This window comes from Taeniopygia guttata, chromosome 2 (assembly GCF_048771995.1).
Source record: "Taeniopygia guttata chromosome 2, bTaeGut7.mat, whole genome shotgun sequence".
Taxonomy (NCBI): Eukaryota; Metazoa; Chordata; class Aves; order Passeriformes; family Estrildidae; genus Taeniopygia; species Taeniopygia guttata.
The window spans coordinates 102,169,682-102,194,664 of record NC_133026.1 but is presented as its reverse complement, the minus strand read 5'-3'; the positions used below and the strand labels follow the sequence as shown (position 1 = coordinate 102,194,664).

Genomic DNA, 24,983 nt, shown 5'->3' with positions numbered 1-24,983 from the left:
TAAATTACAAGCTACTGTGAGGCACTGACGTTTCTGATGGGTAGAGTAATAGGATTTTAGGAGAAAACTATTTTAATTTATGGTAGCATACTTCAAACTTGATTTCTGAATGAAGATGTCATGTATTACCTCTTAGAGTAAAAATTAGGGAATACATGAACTATGACTGTCTTCTTGTTTGTAAAAAATGTAGTTTTTTCATTCTTATATTCAGTCACTGATGCTGACACATTTAGGTAAATATAAAGACTATTATTACCTTTTATTGCAGCTTTAAGGTAGATTTATTTAAGCTACCCAGGGAATATAATACTTTTTCAGGGCTTCATTTTCTTCCTGGTTTCACCCACCACTGATGTATGCAACATGAAATCTGAGGAATCTTTGCAACTTGACTATAGCTTCCACATCTAACTACTGAACAGTGATTTTGCCTTTTATTAAAAATGAAATTACTTTGGGAATAGTCTATGTAGCAAGTAGTGGATTTGGAAATGTTTCTGTTTGTATCAGAACTCACTTTAAAGTCTGAATCTCAATGTAAAATAATAAAAAAATAGATAAAGATTTGAAAAACAAGGATAAACTGGTATATTTCCTACACTTAGATCCATTTCATTATGTCTGTTGCCTATTTCAGCAACCTTAAGTGTGACTACTGTATTTATTAGTAGGAAAAACATTTCAATTCAGATGGCAAACAAGCAGCCTCTTGTAGCATCTCTGGACAATTCTAGCACAAGTAACTCAGAGGTATTAATGAGAATCTTAGTCTTTCTTTGTATGCATAGGGATGGGCATTCCAGAGGCAGATATCCACCTTTTTTTAACATGCTTAGCTAAATCTCTTCACCATCCAGATTAAAGGCTCATTTCTGTGGTGTGGAAAATGTACATACAGTTTTTTGTGTGATAGCCAGAAGGTTTAGAGAGTTATCATTACCTACGGTGTATCCTTGGGAATGAAGTCATCTGGGCTATTCAGCACTAAGTTGCAAGAAAATAGAGCTAGTTTGATTAATAAAGTTTTGATATTTCCTGTCATAATAAAAGAAGGAAATGTAGTTGAAATCAAATTTCACCTAATTCTTCTAAACGGAAATAAGACAATAGTTCACATTCTCCACTAATGGTTGGACAAAGAATTTTTTATTCCTTAAACACAAGGTAGAATGTATCAGAGTGAAGTGTTCAATCAAAAATATTGGTGGATTATATTAAGAAACTTCTTAGTTCTTACTGTTATGTGAGATATCAATATTTTTAATGACTGCACAAATTTTGCATATGAGAAATTGGTGTACAGCTGGTGCTCCTACCACATTATACCAGATTCTAATAACTTTTTAGTCTTTTCCCTGGACTATCTGTTATCATCGTTCTATCCCAATTTAATGAAGCTCAAGACTCCTTTCAGTTTCCTTCAAATAATCTTCAAAGAAAATTTTTATCTAGACAGAGGGAGATGGGATTTCTTTACAAACTGGCTCATTAAGCTGGCATCTTGGGAAGGTGGTGGGTGAGAGGATTATTGAGCTGAGTTTACATTTAAACAGTTTTGGTCTTGCTCTGCACTCCCATACTTTCCCATCTCCAGTTTAATCTGAGTCTGTATCTGCTCTCAAGAGCCATCTCTGGATAATGGGTAAGGTTAGATCACAGGCTTCCATCTCACTCATGAGACTACTTTGTTTCTATGGCTGCACTGCTTCTGACCCCACTGAGACAAAATTAAGCTGTCTTGGAGGATGTAGAGGTGAAATGCTTCTGCAGTCTGCAGGCAGCTCATCAGGATGCAGGTTATCATAGGTGCTTGCTGTGCCTCCAAATGGCTGCTGATTGTTCAGCCTTCCATGAGGCAGCCTGGACAAAAATCACAAGACCACAGCAACTGGGTCTGAGTTAAAACTGCTGGCACATTTCTTCATTTCTGAAGCACATTTCTGCTTCAGGCAGTACTGGGTTGCACCCCAAAAGCCCAACACTGCCAAGAACGTGGCCATGAACCCCACTGCCTGCTTAAACAGTGCTGCTGAAATGAGATGGACTATGCACAGGCTTAGAGATCCATGTTTCTTAGATAACTTGCTTGAAATCATCACAATAAAGTGTGTGGAAGTGCACACACCCATTAAAAAGAAATTTTCCATATGGGCTTCCATATGCATACATATCCATGTAATATATCTGAATTTATAAACTACAGCATCTTCAGATGGGGAAAAATATTATTTACCTCTTGCTAATGCATTTTTTCCTCCCACCCCAGGCAAAATGACTTTAAATGTCTGTATTTATTATTTTAGCATGGAAATGAAACTTTCCATTATTCTGATCCTTATGAGAGTTGCAAACACTGGTGAGAGAAACTAGCAAAAATTTTTCTGCAGTCTATGTAGGCCAAAATACGTGTGCATTTGTGTTTCACCTTTTCACTGAAGCCCACACAAACCCCAAACTACTGAGTAACCCAAGTAGCTGCTCAGGTACTTGGCTTTGGAAATATTGGACATAATTTTCTCCAGTGTAAAATTATTAATTTTCCTGGTAGTGCAACATCAGCAGAATCCAAAAGTCATCTCAGATCTGGGACCTGCAAGCTGGCTCTGCATCATATTTGTTTAAATATTGCCTCTACTATCCCTGTAGGCTTCAACATTAAATAATGTTGTAAAGACATTTATACCAAATTGAAATATAAAATGATAAATGTATTAGATATGGTTGTTACTGTCTCAGATGTTAAGGTAAGCTTACAAATATGGTATGTATGCCTACTTATGTGCAGTCGTTTTACTGTTCTGTCAGAAATGCGAAGAAAATTCAAACTAATCTAAGCAAATGAGAAATATTTCTGCCAATTCGCAGTTCAACTGAGCCTTTTCAGCTTCATTTAACTTCTACAAACCAAAAGCAATTTTCAAAGGAGATAAATTATATTCACTGCAGAAATGCTAAAGCTTCTCAGATAAAACAGGCAATATTTGATGGAGACAAGTGTACAAAAAAAAGCTGTTTATTCTACCACTAAAATCACCAGTTTAATCACCTTTTCACAGATTAAAATGGAAAATCTTTTATATATATTTATAAGAAAAGATGTTTGTTATCAGGCTGATAAAATAATGTGACAGTTTCTAGAAACACTTCCTGAGTGTCAAAGGTATATAAAAGATAGAGTAGTCCTATGGAAAAACTGTCCCTTCACTTACACACCATCAGTAGACGGAAGACAGTGGAAAGCATCATGTCCCAAATGGACTACTTATTTGAAGCTTTTCAGCAAGTAAGGACAGACAATTCACAGGAAGGGAGATTGGTGCACAGTGCATACAGCACCAAAAACCATGCACTTTATACATTATGGTGGCTTATAATTTGTCAGGTGGAAGGTCAGAAGTCCCTATTGCACTTGAAAGCTGCAAGACTACATGCTGCTTTTTATTTTTTTAAACCATAAATTCAACTTTTATATTGTTATTTTGTTATTTTTAGTTTAAAATTATATTTTGATTCCAGTGAAAACACCAGTTAACTAATTACTCTAAATGTAAGAGATATTCTTGGTGTTTGTATGTGTACAAAAATCTGATTTATGCATTTAATTTTTTCTGTGTTATTAGCTACAGCAGTAATTACAACTGTACTATAGTAGTACAGATTGACCCTCCCCCCCCCAAAAAAAAGTAATTTTGCATTCTTAGAAGCAGAGAAATCTCTCTAGCACAAAAGCTTAAATCATCTTTGAGACTTAGATGTATGTTCTGGATCAGGAGGAGCATAACTACTAAAAGTAGTGTCATTGACATAACTTTCCACATTAAGGCAAAAGTCAATCATAGCTGATTTTTTCTATTGATCAATTACAGGTCCTCAGAGTTCACATGATGGTGATTACAAGAGTGAGCAGTGCTCCTGACTGATGATTAACACACGTATTATAGTTTCCTTTCAAACATTATATATAACACACTCATTCACTAAGTTTCTCAGTAAGGAAAAAAAGACATTTGCCTTTTCCTAAAAAATCATGGCACAGGGAAAAGCCTGTGAATTCTGGAAAATTAAGGCGAAGAGTAGTTTGAACACTGTGTCATTTCCTCAGTGCAGTATTTTTAAAAAATACTCTGGTTTCTCATTTCCCTTAGCATAACCATCGTTTCTTAGCTCATACTCAGATTACATCAAATCCTTTCAAAATTAACCAACAATGCTATTTTTATTCAATGGAGGACAAATGTGATACTAAAAGAAAGTTACAGGAGTTGTTATTATTGTTATTATTATTAATAATCATATCCTGCAATATACTCCAGGAGTCCTAGGAATTATTGAATCCTATTTTGCACTCTAATATGGAGTCATAATCATTTCATGATTTCTCCTCTCACACATTTTTAGTTACAGTGGATACAAAAGATACAAAGGATTTTATTTTACTTAGGCAATTTACCAAATGCAAAGCCCTGCTCCTGGGATGGACACAACCAAAAAGCTCAGTACAAGCTGGGATCTGTGTGGTTGGGAGCAGCCTGGCTGACCTGGGGGACAGCAAGCTGAGCCTGAGGCAGCAAAGCACAGCTGCAGCAGCAAAGACAAACTGGGTCCTGGGCTGCATCCATGGGGCATTAGTGGCAGAGATCCTCTCTACTCAGAGCAGGTCAGGCCACACCTGGAGTTCAGTTCAGGTCCCCCACATTTCAAGAAAGATACAGACAAACTGGAGAAGGTATAGAGGAAGGCTGTGAAGATGATCAAAGGGCTGGAGTACCTACCCCATAAGGAAAGACTTGAAGGAGTGACATCTTTCATCTCTGAAGAAGGGAATGGGGACCTCATAGTACCTTAAGTATTCCAGCACTTAGAGGATGACCACAAAAAGGACGAAGGTTTTCGCTCCACAAGGAGCTGCATGGAGAAGACAAGGGGCAACAGGAACAAATTGTACTGAGAGAGGTTTCCTCTTGATGTAAGAAAATTTTTCCACAGTGACACAATCAGTTTCTGAAACAGCCTCCCCAGGGATGTGGTAGAGCCCCACCACTGGAGGTTTCAAGATGCAGGGGGACTGGATAATATATAATCTCATCTAGACTCCTTCCCATGAAAGATTTGTGGACCAGATGATCTTCTGAGGTCACTTCCAGCTGGGCTGTTGTATGATTCTGTAAGACATTTCTTTCCTGAAGGTCTAAGAGTAATTACAGTGCATAAAAAGGGGCTAAATGAGAACCACAAAAAGATTGGAGTTGGAAGGCACCTCTGAAGGTTATCTGTGCCAAACTGGTACTTGAAGGCAGGGCTAATGTCAGGTTTCTCAGAACTTTTTACAGGTACGGTTTGAAAATCTCAAAAAAAGCAACTTCTATTGCCTCACCATGTTAAACTACAGAACTCCATCATTTTTCCCCTCATGACTAATGGGGATTTCTTTTGCTGTAGCTTGTGGCCACTGCCTCATTCTTCCAGAGTGTGTCTCTGAGAAGACACTGGCTTCGTCTTCTCAACTCCTGTCTAGATGCACAAAGACAGTCAGTAATATTCCCTGACACTACTTCAGGATGAAGAAACCCAGCTCCTGTAGCTTCTGTTTGTAAGACATAAACACCATGCCCCTAAATATTCTGGTGCATGTGTGCTGGACTTTCTTGTTTGTTGATATTCTGTTTGTACTGAGGAGGAGAGATCAATAACAGGATGTACTTAAAGCCTCATCACAGTGCCAGGCTAATCACTTACCTCAAACTGCTGCTTATCCTGCAGCCAGTGCAGCCCAATGTGCTTTCAGCTTTCCTTGCAGGAGCACACTGCTGGCTTGTGCTCTGTGGCACAAAGATGTTCAACCTTTCTGGCTTGAATAGCTGCAGTCATAATCATATTTGGGACTTGCCAGCAGGGCCAAAAACATCTGATTTAGAGCTAGTTTAGAGTGTTTTCAAAAGTAGAAGTAACAGAGCATACATTTAGCCCAAGTTTCCAGCAACAACACCTTGAAGACCACATCACTTGCTTGGTAAAAATGTGTGGAGAAAGGCAGCACAAGTGATCTGGATGATGGACAGCCTCTTGGGAAAACACCACACTGCATGGTAATTAACACTAAGAGTGCTGAGGGCTGTTGTTGAGGGACACTGGGCTATGTCAGATAGTTCCTGTTTCCTACCTTGACAAGCTCATTCAATCCACCTCCTTGCCCCAAGACAGGCTCAGTCACTGCTGACTCCATCACACTTGGCTAATGTTTGTCTCACTCACAGTCAAAAACCTCCCACCTGGCAGCTTCTCCCGGCACATACGTCCTTGATGCCCTAACCTTACAGTTAGAAACAGATTCCTGATATCTAACTTGATGCTGAGCTGTCATTTTAGGCTTCTAGAAAAAGATAACAGACATCTGCAAGATGTGATTTAGGAGCAGCTGGCCCTGCCTCAGACCAACTTACACAGACTAAGTGACATCCTGGGGGCCTTTCCAGCCCCATGTGCCATGCTTTCTTTGATTATCTTGCTGCTTTCAGGAAAATTATTTGACAGCTTAATCATCTGAACGTTGTCTTTCAGTATGAGACTGGAAGGAGTTCTAAAAGATAACAGTGAGGCAAATGCCATACTGATGCAGCTAAAGTTAAAAACATGTTTTAACATTGACCTTCTTAGGATATGATTTTATATCCTCCTCTATACTGCACCAGTTCCATTGTGGATGATCAGCTCTTTCAAAAAAAAAAAAAAAAAAAAAAAAAGTTTGAACTTATATAGCAATTTATGCATAGAAAAACAATTTTAGCAAGCCAAACTTTTTTTTTTTTTTAAAATCTAAAACAACTCTACAGTTAACCCAGAAAGAGTGCTTCAGTCATAAAAAATATTTTGGAGGAAAGAGTATAGTGGTGTCCCTAGTCTAACAGAGAAAATCTAACCTCAATGTTTTTGGAGCTTTATTGCCGTCTCTGGACAAAGTTTATGAAATTGGATTTATCTCTACCTAAACTCCTTCTAGATCATATGGACTGTAGTTAGAAATTAAATTCTTGCTGAGTTTTGAAATAAACTCAGATAAACTCACAGAGCACTCAGAAAGATTTTAAATCAAATAATATATTCTTCTTACTCTTTGTTCCCTATTAGAATTCTAAAATGTTCCTTTTCCTCCACAAAATCAATGTTACATACACGCTAATATCCCTGTTTGGTTTCTCAGGCTTGTAATGGATGGTATAACAGACTGCAGAAACAGAGCTTTCTATTTTTACACTATATACAAACTATGTAGAAGATAAAGGTGATGAATGACCAGTGATTTTGAATGCTACCATCTTTTCTGATTTTCAATGGACACATGCCACCAGACACACAGAGACACTGAAGAACTGTGAGTGAAGCTGAATGAGATGGGCAAAGAATCCTTTGAGGATCTGAAATTTAGGGCTTTATACAGACCTCAGTGCAACATTAGCAGAATACTAATATTTCCTTTGTTGTGACCTTTCCTTTCTTCAGTTGCTTAAATAGGTGCAACCTTGTGAGTAAAAATTGTCTGCTCCTCTATATTTATCTATATTTGGAAGGCAACCATTCTTAGTAGGAGGAAACAGCAGTTGCAGGTGGCAATTCACCTGCCCTGTGGTAAAAAAATCCCAGTCTAAATCCCTGTGGCCTAAAAATCCCCCTGAGCACACTGCCAAGACTGTCTGGATGTACAGTGACCAAGTGGAGCCATCGCCCTGCTCAGGCACTTGAGGCAGCTCAAAAGGCCTTCAAGTGAAGCAAAGGATCATGTCTCCTTTGATGCAGGTCTACTGGCATTTGTTGCTCAAATTCTTTTCCAAAAAAATGCTGTAGTTCAACAATGAACATGAAGATGGAGGCACCAGTGCACTGCTTCCTTGATCACAATTTCAATTTCACAGTCTTAATTGCTACTTATGAGGCCCTGGGTATCTCAGTTGCCTTAGAAAGATAATGGTTAGTGCAATTTAAATTAATTAAGCAATATTAAACATTCATAGCCAGGATTTTTAATATTGTAGTCTTAAACCAGGGATTGTGTGGGACTCAGATTCAGTCAAAGAAAGAAACTAAGAGTTTCTAGCCAGGCAAAAAGCCTGGAAAAGAGCTAGGAAAGAATGTAAATAATTCTTTATCTCTCTTGTTTCTCACACTGTTTATAGTTAAGTTCTATCACTGTGCGTCAAGCACTCTGAACCAATGTTATAAGTTATTTTCACTTTAAAACCAATAGATTTAACCTTTGCGAAACTCTGTATAAAAAACCAATATATTTTAAATAAATCAGAGTTTCACTCTCACAGCCTTCTAAGTAAGTCTTCTCATTCCTGTCCTGCCTCGACAGCAACAGGATTGTACTAACTGATTTTTTTTTTTAAACTGCTAAGAAGAAGTCAGTGCAGGATGCAAGACCTTGATAATGACTTGGCTACCAGATTGTTCGTACTGCAGACCGTCAAAGCAGATTGCCAGTGCCAACCAGATATTGAAAGTTCTATTTAATTTATAGATTCTTTCTAGGTAGCAAAAAAGCCAGCATGCTTTCTGTGCTTCAGCATGCACATAGGATAGAAAGTAATAGAATCACAACAATCACAATAGAATCACAATCACAAGCCTTGACATTGGTATAATTTTAAAATCTTTCTATGTTTAAGAATTGCATAACAAGAAGTTGATATTTCAGAACCAGTATATGACATACTAATAACAAGTCGGCAAGTAAAAAAGTAATTTTCTGTCACGCAATGCATGTAAATGCAACACCTAAAGCAGAAATAGATTTTTCAGAACCAAGTAACTTTGAAGGCTACATGTTTAAGTGAGTAATGAACTACTTAATTCTGAGGGCAGAGGTTCTTTTGGAAATTACAATAGTTTGCATTTAAATTATCTTGAAGCAGATAATCTTGATGTTCTTTACAATTAGTAGGCAAACTGTAAATACCTTATCAGAACAGCTAAATGATAATTAGATCCATTTTAAAACTATCTAAATTAAAGGCCAGGGAAGGTTAGCTTCATTTCCTATTTATGCACAAGGGCAAAAGTTGAAATAGTAGATGAAGGGTTGATCGATAAAAAGTGGAAGGAAACATATTAAATACTTAAAATTTAAGAAAATTTGTGTGAAGACTAGATCCAAAGTCCACCTCCTCCTGTAAGAACAGAAATTTTAACCTCTCATCACAGAGTTTTGCTTTTCCACTTCTGCTGAAAAATGATTTAACTTGAACACTCTCAATGGTCTTTTCTTTAGCTTTTCTTCATCCAAATCTCCAGCCCACTCTTTTTTTCCACTGAGCAGACAAGTAGAGTACTGGATACGCATCTGTTGATGGCTTAAGGATTTTTGCTGATGTAACCACTCCTATGTAAGTATTCTAGTTATTTGAGCCTTGCTTAAAATTAAATTTCAAAATTTCACAACTTTGAAAAAACCCACATACATTCCATTGGAAGGAGGCAGAAGAACATTCAATCAGTTATTAGACGAAGAAGCAACATAAGTTGTTGGAGAAAGCACAGAAAACCAGGAATTCTGGAAAAGGGAAGTACTTCAATTTTCAAAGATGTGAAATAGGGAGAATCAAGTAATACTAGGGGGGAAAAAAGGAGACAAGCAAAGGGAATTGAGAATGATGCAAAACCAGAAAATAAAAAGGTTGAAAAGAACTTTACTTTCCCAAATAAACAATGATTTATAAATTCAGGGGCACAGAGAAATAATAAAGGCATAAAGAAAAACTGAACAAAGAAAAGAATAACTGGGAGAGAGAACGGAGGCAGCACAATAGAAAGAGAATGAGATACGGATTGAATAGAGATAGAAGAGAGCAAGAGCAATGAAAAAGCCCACATTCTGTGTTTAGATAGTGATATATATTTTTAGTACAAGTTTAATCTTTTGTGGCAGCCATAATTATGCAAAATAGCAATCTGCATCCTAAATATCTAGGAACAGCAGGAGTAGTGGTTTACAGTCTTTCTGTGAACACATACCATGTGTCAGAAATTATGACATTTTTCACCATGATAGCTGTCATCATCAGTCTGTTCAGAAATTCAGTGATTAAGATTTAGCCAAAGATTGTGTAATTTTTACAGCACTTATGTGGCAATGTTCTTGTTCTGACATGAGGATTTTTAAATAAGTGTCTGACACTTGATGATATCCTGAAATCAATAAGCTGAGATATAAGCCAGGAGGTATAAAAAATTAGGTTTGGTCTGTAGTGGGTTGCAATCACCACTACAACCTCTCAAATAATTCTTTATGCGTCAAGCCATCTCTTTTAGCAGGAGAATAAGGTGCAAATTAAAACTGGCACCCTAAAAGGCTTTGAAGTCTAAAATAGCAGGATTAAAAACAGCTGTACGTGTTGCAGGAGAAGCCTGACTAAGAGAAAACCATTGATTCTCTAATGCTGTCACAGAATCTTCTTTCCAAAGTTTGGTGGTTTATTGTTGTTATAGTAAGGAATCATCTCAGACTTCTTATTGGACATTACTTAAAACATGATACATTGAACTAGTAACTCCAGAAGAAATAAAACAACACTTTACTGTCCTTAACCTCCATGACAAATGCTGGGAATTAAATTGGCTGGGCTATTTCTCTCAGTACCAGCACTGAAAAGATCTTGAAAGTAGCAGTAGCTATTTACAGCTAGAAGGCTCATTTTTAAGTAGGACAAACCCTAAGCCAAACACATCCGCAAAAGCTGGATTAGAAACAAGCTGTATAGAAAATAAAATCTACATTTTAGCTACAGAAACTGAGCAAAACCAAGGAAATACATAGGAAAGTAGCATATTTTTCTTCAAAACGGATATCTTGATTCTAGTATTGTGTTGAATACTGTAATCATGTATCATGTTGACTTGGTCAAATAGTTATTGGTATGTAGATGATTCAAAATCCAGGTGTAGGACAAATCTTTTGTGCCAGAAAATAACCACTAGGCAACAGTGATATCAAAACATGTATGGTTTCTCCAAAGTAGGATTTAGATAAACATCTTCTAAAATTCAGCTAATGTTATATTCAAACAAATTATGATGACTTTCTCCCTCAAGAAGAATAAATAACATGGTAATCTATTTAGAAAGCATCCATTCCTTTTTAATTCTCTGTAGATGAATATAAAATATTCTGGTTTGTTGAGATGTGCTAGACATTTCCCAAATATTTAAGTAAAAGGACTTCATTCATGATTGGTTACGTCGGGCACATGAGCATTGCTAAAATGGTAACACTATAGATTTTTTTGTCTGCACTAAACTTCTCAATCCTCTCTTCAAACATTTGAATAGTGCGATTAGCATCTTCATTTGGCAAGGGAAAATGTTAAAATTCAGATGGAACTCATCTAATTTTAAGCATTATGGAAATTAATATGCAGCTTCCTATAGAATTGAGTTAATCAAGCTCTTATTATTGTGATATCTGCATATATTTAATTATAGCGAGTTCCACTGCGTATTTCATGGAGAAGTTTGTAAGGGTATGCAGAGCATGGCCATTGTCTTTAACTTATGAATTTTCATCAGAACATTGTAGATCCTTTTTTTTTTTGCACAGGACTCAAAAATCAGGAATCAGTTTGCTAGCTGGAATCAAGGTTCACTTCAAAACAAGTAAAAGTGTCCAGAACTTTCAAATAAAAATATTCTTCACATGGATAATTAATTTTGTGGTTATTTTTCTAGCCTACTATCATACTGCTTTCTTATTGCTGCCACCCTATTAGCAGGTTGTTTGTCCAAAGTTTGGATATGCATTCTCTTGTTGGTGAGGTTTTTCTCATATGGCAAGCCTGACAGCTGCTGTTTTGTGGAAAGTTTACTCATTTGAAATTACCACTAGTACTGTGCTGTGGCTCTGCTGCAGACTCAGTGGAATGGAAACGAAGGCAAAATGCTTCTCTAAGCAAACAGAAAACTGGTATCGTTGCTTGTGCAGCAGCTTCCACTGAAAAAATGAAAGAGGTGTCTGCAATCCAGCAGTGGGGCTGTGGTCTATGACCTGCAGCAAATTAAGAGCCTCAGGACAGCTGGCCAGGTCTTGCTCTCAGGGAGGTAAAGAGCTGGGCTTCCATTTGGGGCAGCCAGAGGTTTGGGATTGGTAGCTCATTTTCTCCTAAGGTTAACATGTTAAAGAGGAAGATCACCTATTGTGAAAGTTTAAAGTCATACTCATAAACCAGTTTTAGACAAGACTTTTCTCCTCACACTTTTTCATAAGATTCTTTTTCCCTGCATGTTTTTTTTTGGGGCGGGGGGGGGGGGGGGTTGTCAGTGGTTTGGGGGTTTTGTGGGGAGGAGGGAGGGGCAAGGATGGAGGAGAGGAGGCAGAATAACAGAGGTCCAATAGCTCAAGGACACAGTAGACATATATAACAGCAGATAAAAAAGAAAACTGTATCATTGGCCTGTGAAAGGGAACGAGGTAGCATGCTTTTTGCATGTTCCCTGCAAAGACAAACATACAGAAGAAGGGAGATTCGAGTCATAAAAACAATTTTGAACTTCTGCCTTAAGGCAGGGCTGCTGACAAGGAACAGGAGCAGTAACATGCACTTCCAGCTCTTTGAGTAACTCCCATGTCACTTTGATCACCCAACAGAAGCTTAAGTTAAGCACGGATGGTCTCATGACTCCAGGAGAGCTTACGGTGCTATTTGAGACAGATCTCTGGAGAAGAAAAACGTCTGCTTTACTGAGGAATATGTGCAATCCTCTTCATCTATGCCACATAAATCTGGAATTAAAGATGACGAGAAGTACATAATGTAAACCCTGCATCACTGTTGACATTAAAATAAGCTGCTGAACTGTTGAGAAAATAACAACCCTAAATTTAAAATTCAGTTGCCATATTGATGAATTACATTAATTTATGTGCATACATATCTCAAGAAACAATAGCAAAATCAGGAAAGAACAAAACAGAACAGTGATTATATAGGACCTCAGAGTATGCTGAGATCTACCTACTATAGACATTGGGTTTATTTATTCAAGAAATTGTTGCAATTTTCCTAGTATTTCAGCTCCTCTGTGTCAGACACTTCATACAGGAATAGTTTCTTAAGGTACAATGAGCCAGTGAAACTCTGGGAATAAAGAAAAGGAAGAGACCTGTATACATTCTGTATACATTGCACAGAACTCAGCTTGTTCCTGTAAGGAACAAAAATAGACAACTTCTATTTTTTTCTATGAGACGTGTCCACAGACATCCTCAGGATGTCATTGAAGGATGTCTTACAGATCTCAGAGCAGATTGGGATTTTTCAATTTTGTTAAAAAAAAAAAAATAAAGCAACACAGTGAATCTCTACTTTCTACTGAAAATTTAGCTAGAAACTTCAATACTTAGAAAGATTTTGTCAGATTCTGTGAAAAGTTCTCTCCTTAAATTAAATGTCGCATTGGGTCTGATTTAGATGAAGTTTATTTTCTCACAGCAGCCCAGTGTTGTTCTTTGTGTTTCCACAGCAGCACAGTGTTGTGCTTTGTGTTGGTAGCCAGAAAAGCGTTTATAACTCACCAGTGCTTTGGCTACTGCCAAGCAGTGCTGGCACCGCCATTGCCTCTCAACATTCCCCCTCTATCAAGGGTCTGGGAGAGGCAAGATCTTGGGAGAAGATGCGACCATGCCAGCTGACCCAAATTACCCAAAGGGATATTCCTTACTATATGATATCACTCAGATACAAAAGCTAAGGAAAGGACAGAGTAGGGGAAATCCCTTATCTACAACACATGCCTTCCAGAGCAACCATTGGCACATGAAGCCCCAGTTGCCAGGAAGTTGCTGACCATTGCTGGCTGCCAGGAAAAAAAAAAATTTCTTTATCTCTTTGCTTATGTGCACACAAACTTTTGCTTTTTCTTTAGTAAATTGCTTTATCTCAACCTACAGGTTGTTTTCCATCTCATTTTCTCTCCACTGTCCCACAGGAAAGGGGAGTGATGGAGTGGCTCGGCGAACACCTGGTGCCCAGCCAAGGTCAACCCATCAAAAATGTCCATAGAAAATAAGGAAACCATTAAATAAAAAAATAGCAGTAACAGCCTAACATCATGAGGTGTTTGGCATTCCCTGGTGTCTTCTTTCACAGATGGATTATTAGAATAGCAAGACATTCTTGATGGGTGCTCAGTAACTTCTGTTATATTAATAGATGATAACTTCTCAAGTTCATGAAGTTTCTAGTAACACTATAGACCACTGGCAATCGAAGAGAAGAAAAACTTTGTGGAAAAGACTGGCTAAAAAAGGTGAGAAGAACACAGATATCACAAAGAAGCCAATTTTCATGATTTATTTTAGCTTATGCTTAAAAAATAGCACTAAATTACAGAGCAGAATAAACTACATCCAAAAAGGTAGCTTTGCAGAAAGACAAACCATGGCTCAATAGTGCAGTTTTAGTGACACAAGATATTGTAAAACTCTGTCAAGTGGGAAACACCACTACTTAAGACTAAGAAAATATCTGGAGAGATGATTTCTATCAGGAGTCCTTTTATAGATAGGAAATTCAGAAATTACAAAGCAATGTAATGTAATGTTCTATGGGCTCAGTCCAGCACACTCTGAGGTTTCTTTGCCACACATGAATTGAAACTCAAGCTTCATTAGAGAAGTTCAGGAACTACTCCTAAGGCACATCACTGTAATGATTGCCCAGAAAATAAAAATAAGGATATTGCTGATTTTAAGTGTTTCTCTTGGCATAAAATATTGCACCAGGCTGTGATTTAGAATATATGGGGCAGAGCTCCAAATCTGCAAAGTTTACCACTTGCTTAACATCAGGTTACAATTGTTGGGATAGGACAACCGTGCTTCAGTAAAGGCAATACCTTCCAACACATTTCCATCCACTTCACAAACTGTTTCAACCATATTTTTGTCTTGGCAGAAATTAAGATGGACTGCCTTATTATTTTTATTTTGTACATTGCCAAAGGCTTATTGATAGTTGATGGGCCCTGTTTAAAAAAAAAATTGTCAAGATGAGGCATTTTATAAAGTCAGTAAAGTTACTATTAAAGTCAGTTATTATTAAAATAAATTATTATTATTATTATTATTATTATTATTATTATTATTACTACAAAAGAAGAAGAAAAAGAAACATGAATATGATAGGATTTTTAAAATATTGGTGAAATAATTTAAGGCAGCTTTTGATACTGTAGCTTCAACTATGTTCAGTGCTATGGGATCTGCTATTTTCTTTTTTTCTTCTTTTTTTTTTTTTCGCACTTCTTTGTGACATATCAGCAAAGGCTCTCATACTCAATGGGTCCAATTTAGCATCTTGACATAGGTGACAGCCTAGTTCCTAACCATACTAAGTCACAATAAATCACATGTAATCATGTTAAATTCCTTTCTCTTCAAGACAGTTTAGTTTGCAAGGCACAGCTGTAGAAGGATGGATCACAAAACCATGGCTAAAATGGAACTACATCTTCCTTTCACACCATAATTTTCCTGAAGGAAGGGTCTTCCAGAAATGGCATTTTTTACTATGGAGGATCCTCAACTTGAATATAGATGAGTTGAATATAGGGCTTTAATGGAATTGTAAGGAAAGTGGAAGCAGGCCACAGCAATAAGTGTAGGGCACCTGCCTGTAGAGGATGAAAATTTCACCCTCAATCATTCCTCCAAGCCAGAGTAATTGTGGCACATAACAAAAGGTGATAGACAAAGACTGTAGGAAACACATGCCAGCTTCAAAGAGAAGGGAAGGGAATAATTACAGACCCGTGAGACAGTCTGATGTTTGTCCAGTTCCTTTTCAGAGTGAAGCCTTAATCACAAAAAGCACTATTTTTAGGAGCTTCTGAAGTACGGTGACTGCAAAGGCTTCAATAAGATAAAGGAAACAGTGCCACCTAACTGTGGAAACTGTAGGGTTTTTTTAACTCATTAAAGCTGAATGAACAGATATTTTGCATTTTAAAGCTTGGAGGAAGGTAGTTCTTTGTGGAGAAATCCTGCCTGAAATTTAAAATCCTGCAATTACTAGTACCTGCCTTAAAATGTCATTACTGGGAAAATCTACTTTTCAGGAAGAAAAGTCATCTTGACTGCACTGCATATGTTAAAAATCTGTGTGTTTTCATTTGAAGGCACCTAATAGGTACAGGACCCATACTTAATTGAGGAGACCATATAGGACCTGAATTTTCACTTTATATACAATTATTACTCCCTTTCAAACACAATATATGTATGAATATGAATACACAAACGTGTGCATTTGCTTTTTCTTTCTTTCCATCAGAAATTGTTTTCTAAATCATCACTTTTTATTCTGTGTTAGAAAAAGCAAAGCATGTTGTGAATAATTGCCACAGAAGTTCCTCAACTGAGAACAGAATGGGAGTTTTATGAAACTTTTCACCTTAATGAATGAATGTATTTTGCAGTGCCAGGATAATTGATCCTTAGGCACGTCTTGTCAGTGTAAATGCCTATCCAGATCTGAATTATACATGTGTAGGCTCATAGCTGACTTTCCAAAATCATCCTCACCACACGTACCTGTGCAAAAACTACACACAGAATTTCTGAAGCTGCTACAACTGTCCAAGTGTCTGCATGAAAAAAAATGAAGAGGAAATACTTTAAAAAATTAGTCAGGATGTAAGCCATACAGTTCAGTGAACATCATAGATGCTAAACTGTTATCATATAAACCTGTTTATTTGCAATGAAAATAATGTTTATGCTTGGTTTTGATGTATCTATTATAAATTCAAATGTACATATTTTGAGTAAGTTGTTTTCTAGTTGCAACAAAAAAAAACAAAAACATTTGACATGGTGGGCCCTGGAGTTTGCACATGTGTTTGTTCTGAAGACAAAAACCCATCATCTCTTTCTTGGCGTCTTATTCTTGTACCTTCTTTGAATCTATTGCTTATCTTACACTTACATTACTTCACATTACAAATCTCTCACAAAGAAAAGGGTTGAAAATGTGAAGCAAAATGTCCATCAGCCAAAAAAAAAATTTAATTTTTTTTGAGAACAAGAAAAGAGTGTGCTCTCAGGCATGGGATTTTTAGCTACTTGTTTTGATGTTTCCATTTTTAAAATCTCAGTGTTGTTTTGCATGATTTTGCCTAACAATAAGCTTGGCTGAGTAACAGTGTTATAGATGAGAATCTCTTTACTTCAAAGACTAGAATTAATCTGACATTTTCAACTAACACTGAAGTATTCAGAAAGCCAGTGTTGCATATTCCAACACAATAAAAAGAATCACACTTGAGTCTGATGCTAAATATGAGATATCATTCCCACATTTGACATTTGATATAGCCTCTCCACCAGTACAGAAATATGCAGTTATTTCCCTTTGAACTTTTTAGCTTTTTGGTGGTTTTTTTTTGTTTTGTTTTGTTTTGGTTTTTTTTTTTTTATGTTTTTAGGAAAACACCAGTAAAATATTTCAGTAAGTGCTAATATATCTATGTGATCCTTGTTGAAATTTTCTCTCACTTTTTACTTTAGAAGTATGCTGGGAATAATGCAAACACACAATTCTGGGGCTTGATCTCTAAAGGATTACATGTATCTCAACATCTAGGAGAACCTTCAATTCATTTCTGCAATATGAATGCCACTAATAGAAGCCTGCCTGTTTTAGGGCTGTGTACTTTGAGTATGAAATATCCATATCTAAGAAAAGAGAAAATTGTGGCTGTGTAAACAAAATTCATAATATCTTCAACTGCCTGGGAAAGAGATCTCATTATCTCTCAGATAAACTAAGCTGAAAAGACAGCAAATGTTGCTCTTTCAAGTTTCTTTCATTAAGTATTAGGTGTTAGCTACACTATTAATGTACACACAGAAAAATGTTCCCTTGGATTAGAATTTAATTTATTGTTTTCTGTCTTCAGTTAATAAGTTGGGAAAATGCAGTCAACCCCAGTTTATACTCCAGTAAGTGCCACTCAGCAGGTGATTAGTAATTTTATTGGATATCACTTCTTTTTCTTGCATTTTATTCCTTTCCTCTCTCCTATCTCTTTTCATTGCTATTACTATTGTTTTAAATAGCACTATTCTCATTAGTATAATTAAAATCATTTGTAGTAAATTTTGTGTTGCTTCTGTTATTAAACTGTTCATTCCTGAGTTTTAATTTTTTTTCCCAGTTCTTCTCTCCATTCCACCTGGCTGGGGGGTGGGAGTGAGTGGCTGTATGAGAATGATCTCAGGTGCTGGCTGGGGTTAAAATATGAGTGTCCTTTTGAGCACCCAATATGAGGCTGCTTAAGCACGCAACACCTGCTCTGGTGAATTCCAAAAAAACTTTCCTTCTGGCCAGTCCATTATCACTTCCAAGGTTCCTGGGTGACTAGGATTTCTTATTCAAGCTTGTGTGATCAGTGTGACCCACTTGCTCTGTGTGCAGTGTGCGGAGGAGGCCCTTTCACCATCCAGCCCAGCACCAGCAGCTGCTGGGCCAGGAGAAGCTGTGCTTGCATGGCCTGAGTCTTTGGTGAAGGAGCATCTAATGTGACATATCTTCAAAATCAGGATTTCCACCCCAGGCAGCAAGATCTTACCACGATGGGTTTACCTCTGCCCTGCCAGTTACCCTGATTCCATTTCTATTGCCACCCTCACAGGTCATTTGTCACCATCTGTGAGTCAACAGAGAGGTAAGGTATTGCTCATTTTTCTAATTCAGCATGTAATTCAGATTTTTGCTATTTCAAAAGTAAAATTAAATAAATAAGTATTCCATTTGTCTAATTTTAATGATAATTTTCTCATTAAGATAAAATGGGAAAAAAATTACCATTTTATTTAATTTCTATATTAGGTGTTAGCTTCGCTATTAAGGGGCAGAAAGAAAATTCTACCCTTGGGCTAATATTTATTTTACTGCTCCTCTTATTTGGTGACAAACTGGAAAAATGCAGCAAAAACCACTTTATGCTGAAGTGCAGCAAGTAGTGAAGCATGCAATATTTTAAGAAAATATGATACAAATGCTCAAATGTATCACATATCACACAAGGATGTTAGAATATCACTCTGCTCTTCCAGCTTGCTCTCACACTTTCAGTCCCTGATTTTCCCTACCTCTGCATGCACAAACACTCACATACACAGATCTATTCAAATGCAGCACAACAAAAGCAATTACAAGAAACAGAAGTGATTGTCACAGTCCTGAAAAAGGATTCTTAAAAAAATATTGCATGTCATTTATATTCATACATACACACAGAGGTGGGTTCACTCTTAACACTGTCTTTCTTACCTCAAGTTCTTGATGTCTTTAGATTGGTCTCTTTCATCTTTCAAAAATCAAGTCCTTCTATATCTAGTGTTTGCATCAAGAAACAAATCAGTCGTGTCTCATTTTTTCTTAAAATAGGCTTTCTAACTAGGAATAACAATCTGCACATATATTTCTGCAGCAAAATAATAATAAAAAAGTTGTATTCTGTAAAGTTAAAATTTGAACACCACTAGTCAAAATTAATTGCTTAAGGAAAGATTTCTTTAGGCTCTTCTACTTCCAAAATAATGCGCAAATTTTCAGTCAGAAGCAGATCTGAGTTTGAATAAAACAGTAAAGAAGGGAAGAGGAAAGAAATTTCCACACAAGAGACACAGTACCTGTCATCATTGCAATCATTTGAACTGATTTAGCAGGAAGCTGAAATCATGGCTTGTATCTGTAGAGTCCTTGGCATATCCTCAAATCTGTCCAAAAAATAAATTGATACCCTGGACATGTATACTTATGCTTTTTACCTTGACTAGCAGAACAGATTTGTTGTGCAATGGAGTACAGATATGCTCTTTAATGATAGATACTGACAGCCTGAAACAAGAAGGATTTTACTTTAATGTAATTGATTTCAGTGCAATTACCCTGATAATTTGTTGTTGTTGTTATTTAAAATAAAAAATATTTATATTTTATTTCTATTATAAATAACACAGAGACTCAGAATTCCCTGTGTGCAAGATTTAGGCACACAGTGTCTGCTAGGCTAAAGCTTGGATGTTGAGATTGCACAGTGAAGATATTTACACTATATATTTTCTGCTGATAGCTCTATAAAAGTTCCTGATGCATTACAAATGCTGCTGTTGGAAAGAGGAGCAGTCTACTGGTCAGATCCCAAGAGATTCGTAGAACTTGCTATATTTTAATGGGAGTCAGTAGGACACAGGTATCCTGCAAATGCTTATTATCACTCAGGCTGTGTACCAAATTGAAGACAAGATACAACAAGAAATGCTGACTGATGCAGGCAAAAAGGAAGATGAAAAGCAGAACAAAAGATTTCCCTAGAGGTAGTAAAATAGATATGGGAAAATCTGTGTCAGTGTCTAGGACTGGAACCTGCTATCTGTCCAGTGAAATGATCAGAAAGGCAGCTGAACTTTGTCTTAAAGGACTTCCTGTGTGGAAATGAAACCAGTGGGTGAAATTTCAGATAGCCAGACCGCTGGGGGAAAGTCAAAGGTTCTCATGCTCTATCTGTTCTTGCTTCCAAAATTGTCCCGTGGGTGGTAGGCAGCTGGAAGTGAGTTACACCAGTCCAAAACTATTCTCACTCATTATTTAGAGCTGGAGAGCTGTGAAGATGGGAGTTCAGCTGCATTATCTCTTCTCACCCTCCAACCACCTGCTACGATTTCAGCTTTGTTGGTCCTAAGGGTGACTGACACTGAATGCACTAGTGACACAGCCTGGCTTCAAGAGGAGCCGTAGGCTGAAATTGTATCCCTTGTCAAACAAGCCATCATTGAGATCAAGAAGCTGAATGTGGGACACAGAATTGGGCAGGAGCTATAAGGGTGGGTAAAGAGCTGCCCAGAGCTATCCAAGTGTTCCTCCAGGGCCTGTGGAGAGGTCATCTCATTCAAAAAAGCACTCAGGAGAAGAGTTCCTCTTGTCTTTGCTATGGTTATCATAGAAATCATCAGGAATTTTAAGAATTACGATCTTTCCTAACCTTTCTGTCCACTGCTTCCTTGTATGTGTACATCTCTTAAATTAAAGCTTGCCTTCCTGCCTTCCCTTCTATTTTATCAAGTGTTTTTGCAGTTCTGTATTTCCAGGACATCTGAATGACAGCTGAAGTAACTTGCATTTTCCCAAGTCTCTGCCACATCACCTCACATGGACACTATTTCAGTATGAGGTGGTGCCAATATTTATCTCACTTTTATATGTAAAGATGAGATCTCTAGAGCTGTAATTTTTCTGTTAGAACTGCTGGGCTGCCTCTGTTTCTTTTGTGTTTGTTTTTCATGCAGTGACCAAAATTCTGTATAGGGTACTCATTTCAAAAATATGCCAATGATTTCCATAATGGCACTGCCTTTACTGCTGTCTGTGCTTCTCTTTATGCAGCTCACTAATGGCTTAATAATACAGCCTACTATTCTCTCCAGCAGATCTCTGAATATACAAAGACAGGCTATTAGAGATTTTCAGCAATTTTTGAAAACTAATTTTCATTTAAACTAATCAAATTCAAAGTTGCTCCTCAGCATACCCTGAATTACACATTTCAAACAGAGTTTCCCTGGCCATTTAGTCAGGGTTCATTTATTAATTTGGTAGAACCAACTGGCAAAGAGCACAGCTCTCCTTGCTGGTCAGTTATTTGTCTCGTGCCTACAGGAGGAGTCAGGAGTCTGAGGTTACAGCCTGACAACCAAAATACTTAAACCCTGAATAATTTGGCATGCCCTCCCATAAAGCCATTCAGTTTTTTTCCTTTTGTTAGAGTTATTGCCTTAACTGCAAAGAATAACATTATTGATAAAACCAGGGAAGGATTAAATGCTATACTCTGATATTCAACATGAAAATGTGTTGACAAATACATGCCTTAAAATGCCATCAACTATTAAAGTGCATATTAAGATTCATTTTATTCTAGATAGAAAAAACGATGCATTTTTAACAATTACTTGCATTAATACCATTTTATTGACTGTTTAGATTCATGAATAAAAGTGAGGTTCTTGGAGAACACTTTTAAATATGCTACCTACTCCTTCAGCGTTTGTGGCAGAAGAACATTTCATAATGCTTAGGCCTTTTGGAAACTTCTCCATAAAACTCACAATATAAGCAAGAAAGAAATGCTAATTCTTTTGAAGTTTTATCATGGACTTCAATTAATTCAAGATTCATTTCTTATGTGACTGCCATTTAAAAAATTTCTTACAGATCCATATCCCCAAAATTATATAGCAGGGCTAATTTGGTTAAAGAACAGTTAAACAGGTTAAAGAACTCCTCTCAACTACATTAATTTATATTTCAGAACCTTGCTCAAATCAAAGCTACCCTTGCTGTAAAACTTGTCAGCCATCTCCATGCCTACCCTAAGGTCCTTTTAAAAATCGTGGAACAGTGACGAGCAATGTTCAAATGGTCACAGTACTACTATACCCTCACACTTCAGTTTTGTGTCATCAGAGGATACTTTGAGCGTGAACAGATTTTTGTAAAGCAGCCATCTTTCATAGAATATTTAACTTCCCATTTCATTCAATGCCTCTATGTTAACAGAAGCTTAAAATATTAATGTTACTCTTCAAAGATGGCTAGCTTTTATGCACAACACTTTTCCTATAAGCTTTATAAAAAAATTAGCACAGCTACAGCTTGTTAATACATCTGGCACAAAGCATGGATACTTGGAATTATTTGGCTTTTTGGCAGCAAAGTGCCAGTAATACCCTAAGACTGGTTTGGTAGCCTTGTGATTATCACCCCATGATACCTGTTAGACTTTTTTTCTACTTAGCAGGTCAGCAACTGGTGAAAATACTACAGACAATATTTTTCCAGAATGCAGTTGGCTATCAAGATGGGTTCACTGAGATAAAAGCTCCTAACAATTCTCTTTTGGCTAAAAAGAAATTAATGCTGCTTAAAGGTTTGTAAAGAAAGAGAAAAGCAGGGAACTGTGTGGTCTGTGCTTTTTCCAGAGGCAGTTATTTAGTGCTGGAAGGTGAAGAGTCAGTATTGGCCTGTATTTTGTAATACCATGGTAGTATTTGTACCAGTGTACTCTTCTTTCCACAGTGCAGCATTCACAAACAAAGTTTTGTTTGAAGATACAGACATTAGTCAGACTCTCCATGATTTAATGCAAGCTTGTTGCATACAGAGTAGGATGGTTTCTTGAGGCTCACACACTGGACCCACACAGATTTTACTGTTTACTCTCATGTTTTCACATATGCCAACAAGTACTTGGGCTAAATGCGTGTCTTCTCCACATGTACAGAAACACATGCCCTTGTCATGTGCACCTGTGACTGAGACCTCATGGAAAGAGCCAGACAAACACTCAAGTATATGCTTGAAAATCAGTCTGCTTTTCTGCAGGCTTATTGTCCCTTTTTCCTGAGTTCCAAATAAAAAAACCTTTAGAAATTTCACTGTGACAGTAGAACCCCTTTATCTGTAAAACTGCTCCATTTAATCTTAAAGCTGTGATTGTGAGTGCAAGACTGTTCATTTTCTGGAGAAGTAAAAGATTTCTGCTTCTTTTGAAAGTATTTTCTTTCCGTTTTTTTTTTTTTTTTTTTTTTTGGTCTGTAAAATGAAATGCCATGTTACATTGTCAGATGAATGAATTCTGATTACTGTATTTATATCAAAGCTGTCTACAATTGCTTCTTCAGAGTTTAAACTGCAGATACTATAACACTCTTGATAACCAATGGGACCCTTTGCAAGCATAATCTTTCATTCACAGACTTGAGAGAACTGGAACAGGCTCTCCCAAAATGATTGAAATTTATATAGTTTTAGTGGGTATTTTAGACAGGTATATCTCAGTCTTAATCTCACAATAACATTTGAAGGAAGGAGTCTTGGGAGGTCTCCTATTCAAAGCAGGAGATCCAACAAGGTTGCACAGGCCATCGTCCATTTGGGTCATAAAAACCTCCAAGGACAAAGACTGCACAGCCTCCCTGGGCAGCCTGAATCCCTGCCAGATTCTCCTCAGGCTGAAAACTTTCCTTTAATCCAGTCTGAACATGTCTAGTTCCCATTTATGCCTGTTGTCTCTCATCCACACACCATGTGCTCTTTTAGGAGTTTGCTTTTGTCTTCTAGGTCACCCAGTGTATACCAGGAGCTGCTTCTACTTTGCCTGCCCCCAAAATCTTCTTATCTCCTGGCTGAACCAGCCCCAGCCCCTCAAGCTTATGCTACAGGACAAATGTTCCAGTTCCAACCATCCAGATGTCCCTCCATCCAGACTGTAATAGCTCAGCTCATATACAAGGACACAGGAGAGGAAAGTGTCAAAAGCTCTGCTAAAGTGACAGTAAATTACATCTGCTGCCCACCCCTCATCCATCCAGACTGTCATTGTATCATCACAGGCTGCTCAGCTGGCACCCACCATGAATTAGAGCCATGAATTCTCATCCTCATCATCTCCTTCTCCTTCTGATATCCAGTCCTCATTCACAATTAGTGTTTCTGACAACCTTCATGGTAACTAAAACATTAGGAAGTTAGAAAATATTATTCAACATTTTTGCTAGGTAAATTAATTAATATAGTGCACTTTGTGTGCAGATCTATTTAAATATTTTTCATTAAATGAAACATCTAAAACCAGAAATTCTGTGAGTTTCTGCATATATTACATTGTCTTGCATTTCTAACCTCAGTTGTTTTTGATGTTCTGTGCCATGTTGTGAACATCTTGATGTAGTTTAGTAATTGGATACATTTTTTTCCCACAGTAATTTCATCACAAAACTGTAAGTACAGAAAACCTTTTAATGTTATTTACAAAATTACATTTTCCTGGAAAAGTAATATTTACAATAGCACAATATTCAAATAGATAATCAGTTAATTTACTGATTGATGCCTTTATAATTCTCCCTGCTTCTCCTGGCAATGCTC

The 24,983-nt window shown here is 37.1% G+C and overlaps 1 long non-coding RNA gene across 6 annotated transcripts in view; it reads left to right on the top strand.

The window, feature by feature from the left end:
• LOC115493849 (uncharacterized) overlaps window positions 1–24,983 on the top strand; it is a 106,250-nt gene that overhangs the window by 15,477 nt on the left and 65,790 nt on the right. For 2 of the 6 annotated variants that reach the window (XR_012054086.1, XR_012054090.1), the window contains exon 2: window positions 18,685–18,717. This is a non-coding gene — a long non-coding RNA (uncharacterized lncRNA). Of the gene's footprint in view, window positions 1–18,362; window positions 18,718–24,983 lie in introns of those variants that run through there. The other 4 variants (XR_012054085.1, XR_012054083.1, XR_012054088.1 and 1 more) reach the window with 4 other exon arrangements.